This window comes from Sabethes cyaneus, chromosome 1 (genome assembly GCF_943734655.1).
Source record: "Sabethes cyaneus chromosome 1, idSabCyanKW18_F2, whole genome shotgun sequence".
Lineage (NCBI taxonomy): Eukaryota > Metazoa > Arthropoda > Insecta > Diptera > Culicidae > Sabethes > Sabethes cyaneus.
The window spans coordinates 53755499-53776237 of record NC_071353.1 but is presented as its reverse complement, the minus strand read 5'-3'; the positions used below and the strand labels follow the sequence as shown (position 1 = coordinate 53776237).

The 20739-nt window shown below is 41.7% G+C and overlaps 1 protein-coding gene across 4 annotated transcripts in view; it reads right to left on the bottom strand.

Moving 5' to 3' along the window:
- Positions 1–11900, bottom strand: part of LOC128744689 (uncharacterized) — a 172890-nt gene extending 160990 nt beyond the window's left edge. Inside the window, exons 1-2 of one of the 4 annotated variants that reach the window (XM_053841897.1) lie at positions 11709–11900; positions 8519–8927 (exon numbers count right to left, since the gene is read on the bottom strand). The gene's annotated coding sequence lies outside the window, so the exon portion shown is untranslated. Of the gene's footprint in view, positions 1–8518; positions 8928–9738; positions 9820–11708 lie in introns of those variants that run through there. The other 3 variants (XM_053841914.1, XM_053841906.1, XM_053841923.1) reach the window with 3 other exon arrangements.
- Positions 11901–20739: the final 8839 nt, after the last annotated feature.

Below are 20739 nucleotides of genomic sequence, written 5' to 3'. Positions count from 1 at the left end.
GGTGTCAACGGGCACAATCTGAAAAGAATACTTTATTGAGCAAATTTTATATACAAACAAGATGGAAAGGTGTCAAAGGACACAATCGAAAGTGAAATATAAATATTACAAATATTACTTACAAAATACAAAACTGTCAATGAATAAATGAAGTCAATGATTGTATATTAATTAGTTAAGTGAATAAAAATTTAGAATGTTAAGCGCAATCAAGTGGTTATACAAAACATGAAAATTATTAGCTATAAAATTGTAAATACTTAAAAAAAAAAATTTGTATTCAAATTCTAAAAGAGGAAGAATTGTTATGTATAAGAAAAAGGCTCAGTAATAGCTAAGCCCATATCAGAGATGCAACAGCAGATTCAAATACTGCAACGAACACATGCAAATGAGTTTCAAATAAATACGGCTGAGCTGGCCTCAGAATCCGATGTTTAAGTTGATTGAACTTTAAGTACGGTCGTTAACATGTTGATCCGAAATCTCCCTCAGTACAGTGTTCCGCGAGTGATAAGATATAAAATGTACAACATACATTTTTGTCCTTTTTGCAGTTTTTTGCTTCTGGGTCTTGCGAATAAGTAATCAAAACAAACCCCACAACACTGTCAAACCTGGGTGGAAAAAAACGCACTGACATCTGCGTGCAATGCTGTATTTGTAGACCACGGATTGTTGGTGACGATGATTTCAAGACATATAGGGTAACGGGCAGGGATGATTCCTCGTCAGAATAAAAAAGGGAAGAGAAAAATTCACACTTTACTCGATTGCGATTTATTCCGCTCCGTTTTGTTATAACTTTTCTCTTTTTTACTGACTGAGATTGCTCAGCAACCTGCACATTGTTCTACTCATTGAGGAGTAAACGGTGCCCATAATATGGACACACAAAAAAATGTTGCATTTGACGATAGTGGTTGATAGATATGGCAACATTGGAATTCCCGTGTAGTTGCTTCTGACGCAGATCTTTTTGTTTCACTTTTACACGTATGTACTGCAGTACGAGCGATTTCGAAAGTTTCTCGTTTTTCGCATAATGAGAAAGTAAACGTTTGTTTATATTTCTTTTCTTTTTGTTCTGTTTCTTTTTGTGTGGATTTATTTCTGATTTGTGGCAGCAGTTCTGCTAATTGTGTTGAACGAAAAAAAAGTTGCATTTTTTGCACACTGACTGTTGTCGTTAGCTTCTTATCATGCAACAATGTGGTGAAGCCCTCACTTGTGTGGTCTAATATTGTCACACACGTGTACTCATTCTAACGAACTTGCCGGCATAAGCGTCCCTTTCGGACTCTCGCTCTTATTTATTCATGCACTGCGACGAGTTTTTGCGAGTGTGTATTTAGCTAACAGCTACGGTCGTCGCTCTCGTTCGTCATTGCAGCCCGAGCTCCTGAAATCGTTTACTTGCGAGGGTTTGCATTCCCGTCCGTGAGTAGAATCGAGGGCGAAGATGAAGAAGAAAAAATAATGCAAAATCTTGGGATACAGCCTTGGGCCTTACGGGCAACTGTTTGCTCAGGAGTTATTTGACTCGCGAGTAAACTTAGCAGAAAGACGATATGATGCTGTGCTTACACGAGTGTGTAGGTAGCAGAATGTCTGCACACAGCAACGGCAGCTTCTCATACTCTTTCGCTTGAGAGTAGACATTATTGGCTTCTCGTTCGACTTGCAACATTGTCCAGCAACTCATATCCCTACCTCCTCATGTACCTGTCGGAATATGAGCAATCTTAGCGGAGATCGGGTAACCACACCCGGTGGAAACTAAGATCGTATACCAACAAGAAAGCGTTGTCTCTGCGCTATAAAATAGTAGCCCCTGCACGAGACTCGGTAGCATGGCCCTGGTACAGCAACCTATCTAAACACTAACACACTACAAACAATTGAGGAAATCGGAATCGGAACATTCGACATGGATAAACGCAACGAAAAAAGGACTTGGTACCTGGAATTGCAGTACGCTAAATTTCGTGGGTGGCGAGAGGGTGCTGCTCGATCAGATAGAACCCAAAAAGTTCGTGGCATCGTGGCAATGCAGGAGATCTATCTCAACATACGCTAGCTGCTCACCACGGGACATCAAAGTCGAAGCAACGTATAACCTGGACTGTTTATCGGAGCTCACAGCCTGCACACCGACACGAATGATAACGGCAAGCTACGTATCAACTTTGCAGTTTCCCGAGGCTTGGTAATCAGAAGCACTTTCTTTCCCCGCAAAGATCCACCTGGCGATCACCTGACCAACGAACCTAGAACCAAATCCACAATGTTCTCTTCGGTGGCCGATTTTTCTTAGACATCAGCAACGTACGCTCCATACGGGGTGCGGATATCGACTCGGGCCATTGCCTAGTAGAAGTACATGTGAGCTAAAGACTATCGATGGGTTATACCTCGCGACAAAGCCGCCCTCCTCGGTTAAACGTTCGGCAATTAGGCAAGCCGCGAGTTGTCAAGAACTACGTGCGCGTACTGGATGAAGTTCTACCTTCCTCTGTGGAGTTAGATTCTTCGACCCTCGAAGACGGATGGAGTAATACGTTTGGCCGACAATGAGGCCGCAACCGTGAAGCGCACGAAATGATTGGTTTGGCGGTGCCAATGCCAACAAGCGATGGAGAGAAACAAAAGAGTCACTTGACATCGAATGGCTTTATTCTACTAAGATTCGAACCCACGACCACTCGCTTGTCAAAGCAGACTTTTTCTGCATAAGCACTCACGAGGCAAACCACTCGTGAGCAGCCAGCTGCCCGTGAAGGCTAGCGGCACGCTGGGATACAAATTTTGCATCACTTTTTGCATTCTTCTTCATGTTACGCCTTCGATTCTACACGCGGGTGGGAGTTCTCGCGAGTTCTCGGTATCAGTTGCTCAAGCTGCAATGGCGTGCGAGAGCGACGACCGTGGCTGTTAGCCACTCGCAAAAGTCATTGCAGTGCATTAATAAACAAGAGCGTGAGTCCGAAAGGGATGCTTATGCCGGCGTGTTTACTAGAACGATGTCATATTTGCTGTTACTTCAAAAACTTCATCCCCGTTCGTTTGACCATTTTTAATCTGAACATTTTTTAATTTACACCTCACTGGTTTGCACGACGTGCAAATTAAAAATGGTCATTCACAACATGACATCATTTGCTTATGCAGACAATGCACATAAACACGATTTGTTTGTACTGATCTAGCGTGTTTATTCTGTTTCACATTGCGTTTTCCCAACGATTATGATAGATATCCGATCGATAAATGAAATATTCGCTGCTTGCAACTGCCAACTGAATCAAACCACCAAAACAATAACAAAGAGCAGGGCGGCCAGTTCACACAAGTTCCAGCATATTTAGGGTTGCCAGTTGTTCAAATTAAAAACTAACCCCGTTAGTTTGAATGAGGAATCGTTCAAACGAACGGGGGCTCCACTGTACCTTGCTACTTCATCGAAGATGAACCTGCTGATTGCGGATTCTGAAGCGGTTCGAAAATCTCTGGCGAAAAATTTCTAAATAATTTAATATCATCAATACCACTTGCCCACCACGTTTATGTGAGTGTTTTGATTGTTGTGTTTTGTTGCGAATAGATTTTCATCAGTAGGAGGTGGAGCGCAAACGGAAAGCGAAGAGCGGCGTAGGCGTATGAACCATGCACTGCAGGCACTACTTGGTGATTCTCAAAGTACACTTGTCGAAAGTTGGGGGACTACGATGGGTCGGTCACATCGCAAGAATACCGGATGACCGTGCAGTGAATCTGTACTTTTCTAGACCTCCATCGGCCTTAAGGGCCCCATACACGTAGGCATATGTTGAGTTGGAAACGAATAAAATTTTGGTGGGTCATTCAGGTCGAACGACAAGCCCAACATCTTCTTTTGTCTGTTTGGTTCATGGCGCTCGTACACAGGCGTGAGTGTTGACCGAACATGAATTGACCAACATTTTCGGCCAACATCTTCATACGTGTTTGAGGGCCTTTGGGAATAGAGAGACCCAACTTACAAGATGGCTCGACCAGGTTGAAGCTGATTTGCTTGTGTCGAGATGCTCAACGAATTGGCGGCAAATAGCCCAGGACCCAATACAGTGGAGAGTAAGTCTAGATACACCACTCACCATCCCGGCTTTATGCTACTAAAGGAGAAGGAAGAAAGTTTTATATTGACCATTTATTTATTTAATGCTACAGTTTTTTAATGTAGGCGAAGCGCCGGCCCTGTTCAACAGAACCCACCAGACAAAATACGACGCGTGGTTCTGTATGACGTTCTATTGTTATATTTTAGAAATTTATTTATTTATTTATTTATTTATTATTGAGAACTTCATCCGACAGGAATGTCTTAATGAATATATTCATGATTGGGAAAATCCGCCTTGAAATGCATACACAGCAGTTTTCAAGCCGGCATAAATGATGTTAACTATGTTATTTTATGTTGTAGAACTTCTTGAAAAAGATGTTAAATGCATCGAAACGTTGGGCATAGAATAAATAAGTGTCGTTTTGCTTTGCCGATTGACTGTCCTGCCAAAAACATAAAGTTTGGGAATCATCAACAGTCGATAGCTCCACTTCAGAGCCGGCGTTTAGGCTGGCAAACCCGTGCGGTGGAACGGAACCTCGCGCTTGGTGATGACTAAAGAAAAATGTTAAAAATTCTAGTGGACAATCCCTGGCTGTACACAATTAACTGTTCAGAAATTTTTGTGTACTTTGTATTTTTTCCTTTCCTCTTATTGTTAAATGTTGAGTGTAAAGTGTTAAGAAAAAATCGGCCTGAAATTAGACCTCGCTGCTTTGGAATGTGTCGCTTGCATGCCGATTGTTGTTTATGGAGGATTCGATCAAGTGGGTACTTAGCTCTTTTTAACCAATGAAATCTTCAGATCCGGAAGGTATTCTACCCGTTTCTTGCAGAAAATGGACAGCATTATAATATCCGAGCTTATTAACATTTTTCGAGCCGGTTTCACTTTGGGACATATCCCGGAGAATTGGCGGAAAGTAGGCAGAAACTAAAGACATACCTAAGAAAGATAAAAAAGAGAAAACCATGCAAAATGCTTTCAGACAAGAGGCGGCACTTTGGGTTTTCCTTGATAGTGAAGGCGCTTTCGATAACGTGTCCTTCGCTTCAATTTTTACAGCTCTCTTTCAAAACGGAATCGAATAAAATAAGCTAGATTCAAGCAGTGAAATCACATCCTCATTGGGAGATACATCACTTAATATTTTCGGCGATGAAAGCAAGCAAACAAGGAGCTCTCTCACCTTTGCTTTGGTCACTGGTGGCCGACGCATTACTTCACAAGCAACATATCTTGGTTACGAGACTATTGCTTGAATCGAGGACGTATTACTTATCGTCAGAGGAAAGTTTGGGATAAAAAACTGAACTTAGCTGCCAACCTTCATTACCTATTAAGATAGAATCTCTTTGAAATCAAATACAGGGCTGCAGACTAAACAGTTAAACAGTGAGCTACGCACAATCAGGGGACTCCTAACTGGACACATTATCATTTAAACAGTATCGAATGCTACCGACACCTTCCGCTTTTGTAACTCTGCACTTGAAAGTTCAGCGCATCTGCTCTGCAATTGCGGGTCTCTTGCTTTGTCTAGGCACAACTTATTCGGAAGTTTGCTGCTTACTCCTTACCGAGTACAGAACTCAAATTCCAAAAAGTCATTCACGGCACAAGACTACAACTATCTAGCTAAACTTCATCGCTGGGTATGATCAGTCCGGAAACTGTGTACAGCAATTAAAACCTGCACCAAAAAACGATCATTAAGACTGTCACAGTGGTTTCAGCCCAATGCGCTTCTGGCATTCAAAAAAGGGCCTTACTGCTTAATCTGCACAGAGCCTCACGTGCTGTAACGCCGGCTCTGCTCCACTTCGATATGTATATTCCGTTCTGCGGGAAACTCCCCCCCCCCCTCCACGGAAACTATTTCTATTTAGGTACATACATTTTCCTACGTTTACTGACTACTGTGATTTATTCATTAGATCTATTATGTCAACAAATTTTGTTGTTTGGGCTAGAGATGGTCGGGTATGAAAATTTGAATACTCGAACCCGACCCGAACTCGAATTAAGAAAAAAATTAAAAGCCCGTACCCGACCCGAACCCGCAAGTTTCTTATTTTTGATACCCGAACCCGACCGCTTCCCGTCGGGTACGGGACGGGCCCGGGTTCCCGACCATCTTTAGTGTTAAATGTGGTCAATAGAGATACCCGACCCGACCCGTACCCGGTTTCAAAAACACTTCAAAAACACGACCCGAACCCGCAAATTATTTCTTTTCAATACCCGAACCCGACGCGAACCCAACGGGTACAGGTACGGGTGCGGGTTTCGGGCAAATTTTCCGCTACCCGACCATCTCTAGTTTGGGCCCTTGGTGTTTAGGCCCTTTGTGTTTAGGACCTTTGTGTTTCGCCCATTCGCAGGTAATCTTCGTTATAGCGGCACTCTCCAAATATCAAAACGTAAGCACGGATAAATTAAAAGAGATGTTTAAAACAGAACGTTATATATAAACACATAAACAATTGAACCTGAATCAACTAATGTGTTTAGCTTTGCGGATTTCGCGCGTAGAAGTAAGGATTTTGCGAGTTAAAATTAGCTCACATCATTCATCGAACTGAGCAAATATTTGGTTATTACTACCAACCGACGTCAATTTCCGGTGGACTGGATGCAGGGCATATTGGTCAAAGTCCCTAAGAAAGGAGACCTAACTGAAAGCGGTAACTGGCGTGGCATCACGTTGCTCTGTATTACTCTCAAAGTACTCTGTAAGATAATCCTCAACCGGATCCAGGAGAAGATCGACGCTACTCTCCGGCGGCATCAAGCTGGAGTGCTGACCGATCATGTGTAGACCATATCACAACACTCCGCATTATATTGGAGCAGATCAACGAATTCCAGGACTCTCTTCTGCTGGTGTTCGTTGACTTCGAAAAGGCGTTCGACCGACTCAATCACGAAAACATCTGGGGCGCACTTAGGCGTAGAGGAGTTCCAGATAAGCTAGTCCATCTCATCGAGGCTCAGTACGAGGCGTTCTCGTGCAAGGTTTTGAACGACGGCGTCTTATCCGACCCCATAAGGGTTACTGCTGGCATGAGACAGGGCTGCATTTTATCACCGATTCTGTTTCTCATCGTTATGGATGAGATATTAGTTGGAGCAATTGACAGTAGACGAAATCGAAGATTGCCTTGGAATCCTCTAACGATGGGGCAGCTAAATGACCTCGACCTAGCCGACGACATTGTCTTGCTCGCACAACGCCGAAACGATATGCAGAGCAAGTCCGAGCCTCTCCGAGAGCTCCCAGGCAGCAGGTCTCACAGTCAATGTAGCGAAAACTAAGTCTATGGTAGTGTACACTGACAATTCCACCAACTTCACAGTAGCGGGACAACAAGTTGAGCAGGTGGACGCCTTTCAATATCTTGGTAGCCAGACAACGCCCCATGGTGGTACCAAGACTGATATAGCGACACGGATCAGGAAGGCCAGGGGTGCCTTTGCAGGTCTGCGAAACATTTGGCGCTCACACCAGATCACTCTACGTACGAAAACCCGAATCTTTAATTCAAACGTTAAATCCGTACTGCTGTATGCCTGCGAAACGTGGTGCGTCTCAGCGGAGACAACGCAAAAACTGCAGGTATTCATTAACCGGTGCCTGCGATACATCAATCGTGCCTGGTGGCCTGATAACTGGATATCCAATGAGGAACTCTATCGTCGGTGTCATCAACGGCCGATAGCCACAGAAATTCGTGAACGTAGGTGGAAGTGGATCGGACACACCTTGAGGAAAGGAGCGAACGAGGTTGGCAGAGAAGCACTCGACTGGAATCCACAAGGACGGCGTAGAAGAGGCAGAACCAGAGTCTCATGGCGACGAAGCTTAGCCAACGACATCCGGGCTGTAGACGAGAACCTGTCCTGGCGACAGGTAAAAGCCATGGCGGGTAACCGTCAGCAGTGGAGATCTCTGATTTCATCCCTTTGTTCTGCCGGACCGGCGGACATGGACGCATAAGTAAGTAAGTAAGACGTCAATTTCAAGGCGCCATTTTCACTTTGCAAGATACGTTCTGGGCTGTACTGCTTACTGCTAAATCACTTGCCGCCCAGTTGTACTTATGAAAACGCAATAGTATTCGCGCTCTCCTAATTAAAGTAGAAGTGGCGACGTCGGTATGAGTCAGTTATAAGTAACCAAGTAATGTAAAGGAAAACTAAACGGTTCGATACGCGGCAGTTTCGGGTTTCTAATAATCAGCCATCCTGTTTTTTGGGCAAATTTTTTCGAAAATCGTTTGGAACTTGAGTCTAGAGACTCAACTTTTTAACATACAATTAAAATAATGTAAAACTACACAGCAACCGTAATTATAGCTAAAATAAGTGAAATAATGCGGTAGACAAACTCATCCGAATAGGCTACTCACCTGCAATGTCAAATAACGTTGGATTAGATCAGCGTTTCTACGATTCCGTTCGCTTCGATCGACTAACCCAAGGTCAATAATCTGGTGTGTTGATCTCGAAGACAATTTCACCAATTTAACTGATTTTTTTGCGATCACTATCTTTTTTCTTTTGAATCAATCGATGAAGCAATTACTTTCAGCCGATTACACCAACAGGTACGGGTTGTGTACCGCTGATGTTCACTCAACTTCCGGTTTCTTTGTGCTGCACAACTCTGCCAACGAAACAACAAGATTCACTTTTATTTTTATCGGTTATTCACTTTTTCTTCGCTTTCTTCCGCACTATTCAATAATCGGTGGCCGCAAACTTTCAGACCCACATGGACAAATTTAATCCTATCCACCGCCCATTCATCGCCTGTTTCTGCCAGGGAAGAAACCGAAGGGTGGAAGTGGGAGCACAGCAACAGGGAAAGAAAAAAAAGGTTAAAAGGGAAACCAGCAAACATCGCAGCGCGTACAACGGCACAGTGTAAAACAGGTTCGTCACTTCAATCAACCAAGTCGGACCGCCGGAGCAGAGCATGGGGCGAACGAACCCGTACATATGAAACGAAACGAAAGGGAAATTGACGAAGTACGCTGCAGCATACAGCAGAAGCGTATACAACAAAACACAACTCGGGAATGAACATGATGGTAAACATATCTGTGGTGGCGATAACGAGGGAAGTGGGAGAAAGAGAACGCGGATAGTTGTTTCAATCGAAAGTGATTCCTCCGCCGCGCCGCCGTGATCTCCGGGATCTTCTTCTTTGCCTGTTTGTCCACGATTGCTGCTTTCGATTGTGCTTGGCTAGCAGCACACTACTACCGTGGAGGAGCAGAAGAAATCCCTGCAGCAGCAGCTGCTGCTGTACGAACCGATGGAATGGACAAAGAGCCGGCCGAAAGGGAAAAGCGGATTTAACCTCGTCTCGATTTGAATTGGTCGCGGTCGCGGTCGCATGTAAAATGTAGGACACCGGAACTTGGAAAACAGCTGGGTGTGTCACGCTGGTGAAATCGAAGCGGCTGCGGCACTGCCGAATAGCCGAACGGCGAAATTTCACACGATCGCATGATCGACTTGTCATCGGCAACGATTAGTAAGACGGCCGAATTTAGCGATCATTCAAGCGTGTGTGTGTGTATTTGTGTATTGAATGGCGCCTACAACCAACGAATCTTTTTACCTGCCTTTCTTTTACCGCTGTTTTGGATGATTCTCGACTAATCGATTCCGGTATTAATCCAGTTATTAGTCCATTATCGACATGGAACACAATGGGACTCATTTAACTGTGAACGATCATTGATCCGTTTGGCTGCTGTTCGTCCAGTTGGAGAAAGTTACTTTCAGATGCGATTTGCTCAGTAATCAAATTAGCTGTTATTTCGCGGTTTGCATCGCATAAATTAAGATTTTGCATAGTTAATTTCTCATGACTCCTTTAAGGTCGAGCACCAAATTCTATCGTATCATTTGTCGATGTTGTAGCTACAAGGTGAAGGTGGTTATTTTTCAAAATCTTGTGGCAGTGTAAATGTGCAAATGTATTTGATAATTGAGCTACGCAGTTATTCAATTATTCAATTTACAGTCGATTGATCAAAAAGGCACATCCAGATTCTTAGCAGGACATGATGTCATTACGCTTTAAGTGCTTCAGAGAATTCCAGAAATTAATTTATAAACAAAAAATAAACGTACATATGTGAATACTTTTGTTTTATCAATTAAAATTTTTATTCGTTCCAATTGTAACACACGCAAAAAACGTTCAAAATTCACTTGACTGACATTATCAACATAGACATGTTCCGTCTAATTCGAGCGAATTATTAAGATCAATTTTGATTGCTGAATTAAATCAATCAATTAAACTGCATATTCTTCTAGACAAAAAAAGAAAGTTGTTTATACTTATGGGAATTGTTTTAATGTCCGAGTAAATATCAAAATCTATTATTTGGTTTGAACCCGTTGGTAGTATATAATTATGTTTATTTCCATATGAAAAATGTTCCTATGTTGATACTTCATATTAGTTTTTTCGTAAACGTTTTACAACAAAACGATCCAATAGTACAAATACAAGCTAGAATACGGGTTTTATTAGGCTTTTATTACGGTATCAATGATCAAAATTGGTCAAAAATACGCATTAAGCAATTCCCATCTGCTAAAAAGTATACCCTCAAAACATTTCAACGTACATGTATCTTCTTCCCACAAAATAAAAATTGCACAGCACGCAACGTGCAATGCTATCCCGTCACTAAAAGTACCTTTTCCCTGCTGGTAAAAAATGGTACTCGACCAATTTCCATTACGCCCAAACTCGCATCTGCTGCAGCTGTAAATTCATCCGTACACGGAATGAACTCATGTGCAGGTTTTAATTGCAGCGATAACTTAATCCTCGCTAACTAAGTTTAATCCGGTAGAAATTAGTCTTCAATTAAGCCAATGCGGAGCTCGAACATTCCAACGTCAATTATTGTGCACTCCATCGAAGCGCGTATTTTTTTTTCTCTCTCTATTTTCGTTGCCATTTTCCTCTGGCAGTGAAATGACATGTGCTTTCAACGTGCATAAAACTGGCCCCGCTTCGCAAGTCCAATAACGCAGTCGGTACGGATTTCATGCTACAAAAAGTCTCCTCCGTCATACCCAAGTGAATTAAATCGCACCGGGCGGACCACGGACAACCGCACCCGACGCAGCCCGATTCAACAGCGCTTCAACTTTCGAAACAAGCATGCATTTATTTTTTTTAAATCCTGCTGCTTCTCCCGTTCCGCCGAACTCCGCCCCCCACCGTTTCGCGTAGTTCCTTCTGGCTGTATATACGTTTATTTCATTTTCACCGAATGCATGCGATTTTTCACTTCAGCTTCTCCTTTACCGTCTCGCGGACCGTTTGCGACTTATTACTACCATTTTGCCTCCCACTTCCTTTACCAACGCTCATAAACATACGCATTCATGCACTTTTTTTTCTCAATTTCGCAAAAAATCGAACCATCCAAATTCGACATCCACTCTTATCCTGCAAACTTGTTTTAGTTGTTTCTTCTCATCACAAGGTAATTTTCGCTTCCCGCTTGGTGTTTCTTCTCTTCAAACCCACTTCGACCCTTCTCGCAAATTTGCACTTACTTTCCACCAATTTCTTCGTACGCTCGACGATGACTTTTACTCGACGACTTTCACCGAACCGAGCGTTGGTTTCGCTTTCCCCACTTCACTGCCACTTTTTTCACAGTGCAATGAAAAGTCGTATCGAATCACGTAGTTAACAACGCCGTAGAACCGTGTACTAACCAAACGACCCGAGTCGTCATCACTTGCTACTCGTACCACGTCTCACTAGCAACTGAAGTCGGCTAAAGTCCGCTAGTTAACCAGCCTGCCTAACGGGCAACGGTTGACTGTGAGCTTATGCATGACGATCGAAGAGCGACGACGAGCGAGAGGAGAGCTTTTAGCCGTACTCGCCTGCTAAATCGCGGTACCGATGTCAACCCGAGCGGAGGCCCGCCATGTGTACGCAAGCACAACATGTGAGAAGGAAAGCTCTCTCTCACTCTATTTTGTGTGAACTCTGCCGTATGTGTACCGTTGGAAACCATGTCTTTGAACGCGGCTTCGATTTCATTCGAGGGGGTGGTTTTGGGGGTGGACAGCGCGTTTTTCAATACATATTTTGTCTTCACATCCTGTTTGAGTAGAACTAAAGCAAACTTTCCGAATCACGACCCTCACGTTTCCTTATTAGTGGTATGACGTGTCAACGAACTATATAGAACGGTTTGCGGTGACGTAAAATACTTTTCCTTTCACAAATATTTGCAACCATAATTTATTTACGGTTTGTACAAATGGAATCTAGGATAATGGATTGATTTGGCAGATATAACCATAAGCATATAAGCAGGTACTTTTGCTTTAAGATATGGCAGCGAAATATGCCAGAAGAAATTTTTCATTTATGGCTGTAGACTCAATACCTACCAATAGGTATTGAGCCTCGGAGTACACAAAATGATTGGTTTGATGGGGAATGCCAACAAGCGGTGGAGGAGAAAAAAAAAATGCTTGGAAAAATTATCTAAGTATTGCCACTAGAGAGAACCTGGCCAAATACCGACGAGCTAGGAACCAGTTGACCACGATCCTGAGGAGAAAAAGCGCCAAAAGGAGGACAGAGATCGTGAAGAATTAGAGCAACTATTCCGAGCTAATGACACGCGCAAGTTTTATGAGAAGGTGAACCAAACTCGGAAGGGCTACACACCGAAACCTGATATGTGTAGGGACGAGGGAGGGAATGTAATTACAAACGAGCGCAAGGTGGTCGACAGAGGAAGCAGTTCTTCGATGAACACCTCAATGGCGAAGTCGCAGAAGGAAGCGGAACGGAAATTAACCTAGGAGCGCCCATGGAAGATAGTAATGTCCTAGCACCTGATCTCCAAGAAGTCAAACGAGAAATCGGGCTGCTGAAGACCAATAAAGCCGCTGGGAAGGACCGCCTACCGGCAGAGCTTTATAAACATGGCGGAGAAACGCTAGCAAAGGCTCTACACTGGGTTATTTCGAGGATTTGGGAGGAGAAAAAGCTACCGGAGGAATGGATGGAAGGAGTGGTTTGTCCCATCTACAAAAAGGATGATCGGCTAGACTGCTGCAACTATCGTGGTATTACGCTGGTAAACGCCGCCTACAAGGTACTCTCCCAGATCCTGTTACGCCAGCTGTCACCGATAGCACAAGGTTTCGTAGGGAATTATCAGGCGGGTTTCATGGGGGCTCGCGCAGCTACGGACCAAATTTTTACTATCCGACAGATCTTGCAGAAATGTCAGGAGTACAACGTGCCCACGCATCACATCTTTATTGATTTCAAAGCAGTATACGATACAGTCGATCGAGACAAGCTATGGCAGATAATGCACGAATACGGTTTTCCGGACAAACTGACGCGACTGATCAGAGCTACATTGGATCGAGTGATGTGTTTCGTACGCATCTTTGGGACACTCTCGAGTCCCTTCGAGAGGGGGCGAGGGTTGAGACAAGGTGACGGTCTATCCTGCATGCTGTTCAACATCGCTCTTGAGGGGGTGATCCTTCGAGCGGGCATCGAAACGAGAGGCACGATTTTTACCAAGAGTAGCCAACTTCTAGGCTTTGCAGATGACTTCGATATCATTGCCAGGAACTTTGCGACGGCGGAGGCAATCTACGCCAGACTGAAAGCGGAGTCTAGGAGAATTGGGCTAAAAATAAATGCGTTGAAGACCAAATACATGAAAGGAAGAGGCTCAAAGGAAACAAACGCGCGTCTCCCACGGACGGTAACCGTTCACGGCGACGAACTAGAAGTGGTAGAGGAGTTCGTGTATTTGGGATCGCTGGCGACGGCGGACTACAACACTAGTAAGGAGATCCAGCGGCGCATCCAAGCGGGAAATCGGGCCTACTTTGCCCTTCGTAAAACGCTACGATCATTAAGCATACGCCGCCGCACGAAGCTAACAATGTACAAAACCATTATTAGACCGGTAGTTCTTTATGGACTTGAAGCCGTGACGCTGCTTACGGAGGACACACGCGCCCTTGCCGTGTTTGAGCGGAAAGTGCTGCGGACGATATTTGGCGGAGTACAAACTGAAAGCGGAGAGTGGCGGAGGCGTATGAATCACGAGCTACAGGCACTGCTTGGGGAGACTCCCATCGTACATCTAGCGAAAGTTAGCAGGCTACGGTGGGCCGGACACGTCGTAAGGATGCCGGACGACAGTGCGACGAAAATAGTCCTCTTCAACAACCCCAACACCCCAACCGGCACCAGGAACAGGGGGGCCCAACGTGCACGATGGCACGACCAGGTCGAAAGCGATTTGCGACTTCTTAGACGACTAGGAAATTGGCGACGAGTGGCCCAAGATCGCGTTGAATGGAGACGAGTGCTTGAAACAGCACGAGCCACCCCGGCTCTATGCTGCTGAAGAAGAAGAAGGATGTGGACTCGTTTTGCATACCCAAAATTAACCACCATCACTTTAGAATCACAGATGGAGTCGTTAATGCCATCAAAGTTAGATGTCTTTTCCTTTTAAAGCCAAAATACAACACACTAAGCCAAAATACAACACACTAAGCTACGATAGTTTTAATGTATCGATCAAAAATGCATAAAGATGAAAGATTCACCACTAAGTTCTGTTTTAAACGTTGGCACAAAAAATTTATTTGTTAAATTCTGTTTCAAAAATTGATAAATATGCGACTAACATCTGATACAATCTGAATTCGTGATTATTGTTTATCCAAACCCCAACTAAATGTTTGAGTGGTTTCGATAATTCAACAAAGGTAAAGAAGATGAAAACGGCATAAATACACTGCTCGTCCATCTGTAGCAATTACCGAAGAGAGCATTGATAATGTAATGTAATTTCGTGGAAGCTTCCAATAAATCTTTATTCGGATTCATGGAAACGAAGCTTAACATAGCGAATACAATAGTTCAATAATTTCTTCAATTGAGAATATTCAACTGATGTCGACTGCTCTTCAACAATTTGCAATTGACCAAGGCCTGATTTCGCTATCTAAACATAGATTAGTCTACCAAACATCATAGTTTAAATAATATAACACTTGAGAATAAAGTCGTGTGGTTCAATGGTTGCCTAAAACTACAGTTGTAAGATTTTTTTGTACGAGTAGGAAAATCTGCTCAGTACCTTAGAAGAACCGGTGCTATCAGACACCTGGGAGGACAACTCAGGTAGTGTGGGGTTGGCTATCCCGACCCCCCCTAATGGAGCGTGAGGATGTCGACCCACTAAAACCCTACTCGAGTCTCCAGCCTCAAACCTCCCTCCCAGCAAACATTTTGGTCTGTATAACTTATTTCTAAATGAGATAAACGTCAGCATATAAGGTCTATCAAATCATATATCATGCGCAGAAACGGCATATACATGCAAAAGTGGAGGCGATATACATGATTTAGTTCTTCAGAATAAATGACAATGCTGACAAAATAAAACAGTTTATACGACTGAGCGATTGACTGGATTGCATTTCGACACAGTTACGATAATATTTCTACTCTACCCTTCGCCTTTCCCCATGTGGTAAATGGCAAGTGTCAAAAATTGCATACAGAGCAGGCTATTTATAGCCAAATATTTGCCCTGAAAGTTAATGAGACAAAAAAGTAAAAGCTTAGCTGAAAGCTTTTTTTCATAAGCTTCCAGATATTACCGACCTGTCACAATATTTAATTTTTTTGTCTATATCATTTAAAACAAAGCTGTACTCATCTGGTTTAGAACCAAGAATCACCCGTACCGCAGTATTTGTTCATTACCTTTAAACTACTGGTACATCAGTACCTCAATGATATTTTTGCACATCTCAAACCGAAGTCATTGTACATGTAAGCAATGAGATCTGATGCATTGAACATGTAAGTACGGATTTGATTTATTCTCATCCGACATACGAGTTTGTGCCAATTGTGACTGAATTACAGTGTCGTAAATAAGTTTGCATTTGATCGTTTTTTTAAATGATAATGCTGACTTCATGGAATGATATGCAGTACCTTTGTTAGAATTCCGTGGTACAGATTGTTGTAAATATACATTAGAATACGTTATATGCATATTCAGATTTGATTACATGGAGATAATATTATTAAAGTTCAAGTACAAAAATGTTGTCTGTTATTTCAGAAGCTCTTAAAAAAATTAAAAGTTATTTAAAATAGAATGCTGAACATTTAGATGCTATAGGACAGCTCAAAATTGCTTACAACAATAAGCCTCAAACATTATTTTTAACTGTACCAGTTTAATGCTGAATGTCTTTTTCCAATTCCACTTGATATTTGCATTTCTCCCGAAAAGCCATAAGATGCACTGATATTAAGGCATTTAGATTAGCGGAATGGATCATAATCTAGACTTGTCCAGTTCTGAGAAATACTCTCCTTGGTAAATTTTAAGATTTCCGTTCGTTCACTTACCTATCAGAGAAATATCTAAAAAATTATGAGTTTCTATTTTTAACATTTTTAATTTTTAAAACGTTACGTTACGTGGTTTTAATACGCCAAAAAACAATCAAACTCCTCAAAGAGTGATTTTTCAAAAAGATCTTTTATTGTCTTGTCAGTATGTCTTAATCATTATATGCTTGCTGCTTAATATTTAGGCGGGCTTATTTGAATTATTAACATTTTTAAAATAATTAAAAAGGTAATTGTAAAAGTTTTTCAAACCAGATAATGGTTTTTTGAATATTCCGCCACAATAAAAATAAGTTCAATTTTAACAAAAGAAATAAATAGAAATTTAAATTTAAATTAAAGCGAAGAAACGGTTAATTTTTTTGGTTGACAAATCTGCATTAAGAACGTATCCTTGAAATTTCTCTATTTTGTTGTTTCTGTTGTAAAGAAATAACAACAAATTTGAACGTGTTTTGATGCAAATCATATTTTAATGCACCTAGAATCTCATGATTATCACTGTTTGTATATAAATCTAAAACGATGTCATATGAGACATTTTGCAAAACATAATCCGATGAAAACTGCAATTAAATACGATTACATCTTCATGATAGCCATTGTTGGTAACTAAATCTAAGAAATTGTCCTATGCGATATTTGCTTAGCATAACCCGACTATCTTTCGACCTATTTACGATTTTTACTATTAATTCGTATATCAATCATCGTGTGCATTACATACGATGAAATTTACACAATGTGCTTACAACATGTGTACATTTATACGAGTCCGATGTGATATCCATTTATATAAGATTAAATCTCGACATGAATATACGATATCTGGTTTGCTGGGCTGGCACCACCTTATCGGTATTACTTCAGGGAGGGGCTATTTTGCTTAACGCACCCTCTTATATAACTACTGGACTATGGTAGTTAGGCTGTTTACTCGCCGTTGATCGGCTCTCCAGCTGTTCTGTAGCTCAAGTACAATCTGGGTAGCAGCCGCATTGACCGCTCCCCAGACGTCCGAGCTAGAACACATCCTTTGGACTAAGTTGTCCGGAGTCCTCTCTCACTGCCATCATGTTGGTCCTGTCCTCTCACTGCCATCATGTTGGTTCTAGCACCCGCGAAACGAGGGCATATGAAGAAAGCATGTTCTGCAGTTTCCTCAACGTCCGCGCATTCGGGACACTCGGGGGACTCGGCATGCCCAAACTTGTGCAGATACTGTCTAAAACAACCATGCACTGACAGAATCTGTGTCAGGTGAAAGTTGACTTCGCCATGGCGCCTGTTCACCCATCCGGATAGTTCCGGGATAAGTCGATGTGTCCACCGGCCCTTTGTGGAATCAGACCATGCCCGCTGTCATGTGGCCAGTAAGGTCGATCTTGTGGTACTCCGCATGCCTCTAGTTCCACGTTGGTTGAAGCACTCTACGTCCTCGCTGATGGTGATGCCAATAGGCACCATACCCGCTAAGACGCAGATTCCGTCATGTGAAACTGTGCGATACGCACTCGCCACTCTCAAGCACATCAGACGATAGATACTTTCCAGCTTACCTAGGTAGCTTTTGGTTCTTAACGCAGATGACCATACCGGCCCGCCATACAAAAAAGTCTCATTGTTGTTTTATTCGTCAAGCATTTGTAGACTACATACAATAATATTATTACAATGTTTACTTATATACTATACATTATTCCTATGGCTAAGTCGTAGTTTAATTTGGATTCTGGACATAGTGATGTCAATTCTTTCGCAATTTTGATTATAAAGACGCATCATGTTATTGACTGGTCCATTTTTCGCATAATTGGTTTTATATGATTTTTCCATAAATATTTTTCTAGTTCTAAGGTTACGACTCGGCGCATAAAAGTTTAATTGAGCAAGCAAATCTGCGGACTGGATGCGTTGAGAAATAATGTCATTGATAAAGTAAAGCATTGCTTGTTCGCGACGTTCTTTAAGTGTTTGTATATGGATAAGCATGCAGCGCGCTTCATAAGATGGTAATGGAAATACTGTCCAGTTAAGTTTTCGAAGCGCGTATAGTAGAAATTGTTTCTGAACAGATTCAATGCGTCCTTCGTGTAACGCAGTCTGTGGGTGCCATACAATATTGCAATATTCCAGAATAGGTCTTACATATGTAATGTATAAAAGTTTTATTGTGTATGGGTCTTTGAAATTATGACTGAAGCGTTTGATAAAGCCCAGCATTCTATTTGCTTTGTTAATAATGGTATTGTAATGTTCTGTAAATGTTAGTTTTGAGTCTAAGATTACTCCTAGATCCCTTACAATTTTACATTTTGGTACAATATTGTTTCCTAAGTATATGTCAATAGAGGGAGTTTGAATTTTCCTGCTAAATGCTATTGAGTTACATTTTTTTACATTGAGGTTTAGTAAAGATTTGTTGCACCAAGTGTTGAATACATTGACTTCATTCTGAAATACTGCGACGTCATGGGCATTTTTTATTTCCATATATATTTTCATGTCGTCTGCATATACAAGTACTTTTGAGTGGTTAAGTATGTAGGAAATGTCATTTACGTGCAAAATGAAAAGAAGTGGCCCTAAGTGGGAACCTTGGGGAACCCCAGAGGTGACTTGAATAGGGTCCGAGAGGGCATTTTGAAAGCGAACAATTTGTTTACGTTCCGTTAAATATGATTGAAGCCATTTCAAGAGCTTCGGTTCTATTCCAATTTTGCCTAATTTGAAGATTAATAATGGTATGTCTATTCTGTCAAATGCCTTACTAAAGTCCGTGTAAATAGCTTCTACGTGGTTGCCACTGTCCATTGCATTAAGAGTAAAAGCTACAAATTCCAGAAGATTTGAGGCAGTAGAGCGGCCTTTAAAAAAGCCGTGTTGCTGACTTGTAATTTTGTGTTTTACTTGTTGAAAAATTTTTTCATTTATAATTGATTCAAATAGTTTAGGAATGCAAGAGATAATGGCAATTCCACGGTAGTTTCGGATGTCTGATTTTGTTCCTGATTTGAAGATAGGGACTAAATACGAAGATTTCCATATTTTCGGGAATTTTCCATTTTTCAGAGACATGTTAAATAGGCGTTGTAATGGTGTAGCAAGTTCTTCGGCCAGGTTTTTGAGAAATATGGGTGCTATTCCGTCAGGCCCCGGCCCTTTTGACGCATTCAAGCCTTTGAGTGCTTCAAATACGTCAATTTCTGATAGTTGAGAGACAGATATGTCGTTAGAAAATTCGGGGAAAAATGAGAAATATTCTTGGTCGCGGTCTTCTTCAGTAAATGTTGTATATACTTCTTGAAAGAAATTTGCGAAAAGGTTGCAGATTTCATTAGTATTATTTCCAATAAGCCCGTCAAGTTTCATTTGGGATGGGAAATTACTACTTTTCAATTTAGTATTTACATAGTTAAAGAAATTTTTTGGGCATGATTTGACTTCATTTTCGACTTTACTATTATATTCTTCATACGCGATTTTAGTGGCCGAGTTGAGTTCTTCGCTAATATTGAGATAATTATTCAAGTTAATGGTATTGTTTTCATTTTTGAATTTTTTGTGTGCTTTTTGTTTTCTATTTTTAAGATTTTTTAGATGTGGGTTGAACCACACAGGCCATTTACTATGTTTACTTCGTCTTCTTCTTTTCATTGGTACAGTTTCGTGTAAAAGGCACTTCAAGAAAAGGATGAATTTTTCTGTTTCATAGTCGACATTTCCTTCAGTACAAAACACATGTTGCCATTCTGTTGTACATAGTCTACGCTTAATTTCTATAAAATTTGCTTTGTTATATTCCGGCACTTCTTCATATTCCAAGTCAGTAGGGTAAGAGCTATTGTGTGTGAAAATTGAGTATTCGATTGCTGTGTGAAATGCTTCATTCTTCCATAAGGGAGACAGTGAAGCATTTACAGCAAAGTCGTCTGTGCAGTTTGTAAAAAGTAAGTCCAAATAAACATTTTGACTATTTTTGACTGAATTTATTTGATGCAAGCCAAATTGTGAAATTTTGTCAAAAATGTAATGCAATGTTTCATTTTCGCCTACTACTGGAAGCAAAATGGATTCATTGTCAATGTCTACAATGAAGTCCACATTGCGCTGATTGAAGTCGCCGTAAATATGTAGTTT